Here is a 3,554-nt window from a genome sequence, read left to right as displayed (position 1 = left end):
AAGCCAAAATGACCGCCCGGAGGAGGACGCCGGAAGTCCCGCCCCGCGCTGGGTGTCACACACGGAAGGCCCCTGTGCTAAACCTTCATTGGCTCGGCGAGGGGGCCGTTAGACGCGGAGCCTGCCGGGTAATGTAGTTCCCACGGACTCGGGTGCCTCGGGCAAGAGCGCTCCCCAGCAGACCTGCGGACGAGTTTGGAGCCGCGAGCTGCCCTGGGGGATGGCGTCTGCGAGTCCAAGGGAGTAGAAGGGTCTTTGTCCCTTCCTCAAGGAGCAGAACTCAAGTTTCTGGGGCGTGTTGTGTATTGTCTGCAGCTGTTCACCCAAGCGTTTGGAAAAGTGTTAACTTCGGACTTCGTGAAGTTCAGTTTGCTCCCAGAGGCTACGGATCCAAATGCACTTATCCGTAGTCATTCAGACAAAATGTGTCCACTGGTAGCAGAAGCTAAACTTGTCACGTTGCAGTTCAAATCCATACACTGTGCAGTGTATGAAGAGTCGTTGTATCGGTTTATGCTTGATTAAGGACAAGAGAAAAAACAGGTTGCGTCATGACAGGAAATATTGTAGAGGGAGGCTGGGCTACCCTGAAGCAGGAATAAAAGGTGAGCTCTGTAATTACTACAGAAAATGTCTCCCTTGACTGTAAATTATTGTGTCCAACCTAGTGAGCGACATGTTTACCTCTTTTTTAAAATCTAATCTTTTTGGATAGCCTGATAGTCATTTTCAAAAATGAAAATAGTCTGAAAAATAGAACTGTGAAGAACCTGCTACTTTGATAGCTTCAGTGGCTTGTGTTCACAGGTGTAGCATGTATGAAAAGGGTGTTGTGAACTTCAAAATGTAGGGAGCAACTTAAATCCATGATTTCATCTCACTACTGGAAAGTGGTTATCATTTCCCCTATGATTACAGGGAATATTCTGCATGAGGAATTGACATTATCTGAGAAAAACAGTTGTAAAATGCAAATTACAGAAAGCTATTAATAGTGGCTATGTAATGATTCAGAATTTGTGTCAGAATTGTGATATTAATGGAAATATCAGCGGATGGTAAAAAGATCTCAGAGAAATTATATCAGTGTTGTCTGAGAAGAAATACAATTAAGCTGAGCATGTGACTGTAACAATCATTCTGAAGACTTTGTCTCCAAAATTTGATTCTTACTCATTCTTGAAATGAAGCGATATTGGCATTCAGGGAAAGCTAACAGGCACATGAGGAACAGGCAGAACTGTAAAACTATAAAGGGAAGCTAAAGTGTCTTGTTTTTTCTCTGTTCTAACAAGTGATCAATGAGTATTTGGCTTCAAGAACTTACTGTACACGCATAGGAGACATTAGGACACAAAAGGGACAAAAGATTTCTGTCCTCCTGGGGGCTATATTATATACAAGGAGGTCACAGAAATCATGAAAGAAGAAATACTAAATCATACGGCATGTTAGAATGTGGTAGGCACAAGAAGAACATAAGGTGAATGTGCTTAGAAGTATGGTATGTGTATTACATACAGCAGTAAGGCGGGCCTCTCTGGAGGGTCATTGAGCAAAAACTTGAAGGATAATATATGAGGGATAACTGGGTGGGCATTTTTGAAATAAGCTCTAGGCAAAATACGCAGGTGGTTAGATAGCTTTGGTGGATAAAGCACTCAAAGGGCTCCACAGTGAAGGACTCTAGCCAAGTAGGCCATTAGCCTGACTTGCTCCTGCACAGATGCTCAGGGGATGTACGTGAGAAACCTTGGCTCTGCTTCTGGGAGCCTGCATTTCTTCATGGTGGTGGACTCGAAGGCCTGGAACTAGGCAGCCTCATTTTTCATAGAACCCTGTTTTTCAAGTTTGATTCCTAGACCTTCACCATCAGTGTCACCTGGTGACTTGTTAGAAATGCTCATTCTCAGGGCTCCTGGGGGGCTCAGTCGGTTAAGCTTCCGACTCTTGGTTTCAGCTCAGGTCATGATCTCATGTTTTGTGGGTTTGAGCCCCACATTGGGCTCTGCACTGACAGCACAGAGGCTTCTTGGGATTCTCTCTCTCTCCCCCTCTCCCTGCACTTTCCCTGCTTGCTCTCTCCCAAAATAAATAAACATAAACAAAAAAAAAAAAAGAAAAGCTCATCCTCATTTCAGAAACTAACCTAGTGAAATAGAGACTCTGGGGATCAGGACCTAGAATTTGTGGTTTAACAATTTTCCAGGTGATTCTGATACATTTGATAACATTCCACTGTACTGTTGTGATTTTCAGGTCATGGTGTTTCTCACAGTAATTGGAGTCCTCTCTAAATCTGCAGGATTTTTGAAAAGGAGGAGGGAGAGGGGGAGAAGAAGAGATCAGTACAGGTTACTTTCCCTAATACAAAACATTATATACAATTATAAAATAGCATGTGAAAAGTCTATGACAGTTCTCCCTCTTGGAGAAAAACACGTGCAGTAGAGCATTATCTTTTCAGAATTGTATCTGCACGTGTGTGTCTGTTCAAATGTATGCTTGTATCAACTGTTTTTCTCAGGAAAAATTAAGTCAGACTTTGTACACTGACCCATGTTTTGATTTTCTCACTTAATACATCTTGGACAACCTAAAGCTACTTTCTCATTTTACACCCATTACCTGATACTTCCCTCTCTTGACACCTTGTAGACTGAAAGCTGCCTTCTTTTAATTTTTTCATAAAATTTTTTAAATATTTATTTTTAGAGAGACAGAGCGTGAGCAACGGAGGGGCAGAGAGAGAGGGAGACACAGAATCCGAAGCAGGCTTCAGGCTCCTAGCTGTCAGCACAGAGCCGGAGGGGGGTCTCGAACTCCTGAACCATGAAATGATGACCTAAGCTGAAGTCGGACGCCTAACTGCCTGAGCCCCACCCCCCCAGGCGCCCCTAAAGCTGCCTTCTTTTAAAGACTGTTATGCATTTTGTGCACTGCATGTACTAAACCCGGCCAGCTGCTGTGAGGAAGCAGGGCTTGTGGCTATCCGTCACCTCCCAGGCCCGGCAGGACCCCTTCTCTAAGGCCAAAGAAAACTCCTCTGTGAGGAGAGTCCTCCAAGGGCTGGTCAAGCCCCTCTGCAGCTTCCCATGGGAAGAAAAACCAGACCAAGTAACGACAGCATGAAGGCCTAGAGGCTGGCAACCATGTCCCAGGGCTCAGGTTCACCTGAGATTCCTGATGCAGAGTCTCCTGACCCAAGGGCAGGTCCCCAAGATTGCATGAACGCATGTGCAAGAGAGGCACCAGCACTGCTTGGTTGCCACAGGTGGGGCATCACCTTCTGGAGTAGGAGGAAGTGGGGCCCCGGCTTCTGAGCCTGAGGCGAGGACACTGCCTCTGTAGGAGGAAGCCGGGATGCAGCGGCTGGTGGCGGCCACCTGCACCTGACCTCTGATGCTAGCCTCTGGGGCTGAGGTTTAAGGGCGGCCAGCCTGAGGTTTCAGAGCACGCCTGTCTGGGTAGGACTCCGCGGAGAAGACACAGACACAGAATCCAGAACTAAATAAATGGAGAGACATACCAGGTTCATGAACAAGAAGACTCAA

Source organism: Lynx rufus, unplaced genomic scaffold (genome assembly GCF_022079265.1).
Source record: "Lynx rufus isolate CCGP_SWC_20201006 ecotype Redwood Valley unplaced genomic scaffold, mLynRuf1.p SCAF_39, whole genome shotgun sequence".
NCBI lineage: Eukaryota > Metazoa > Chordata > Mammalia > Carnivora > Felidae > Lynx > Lynx rufus.
This window is presented reverse-complemented; position numbering follows the sequence as displayed.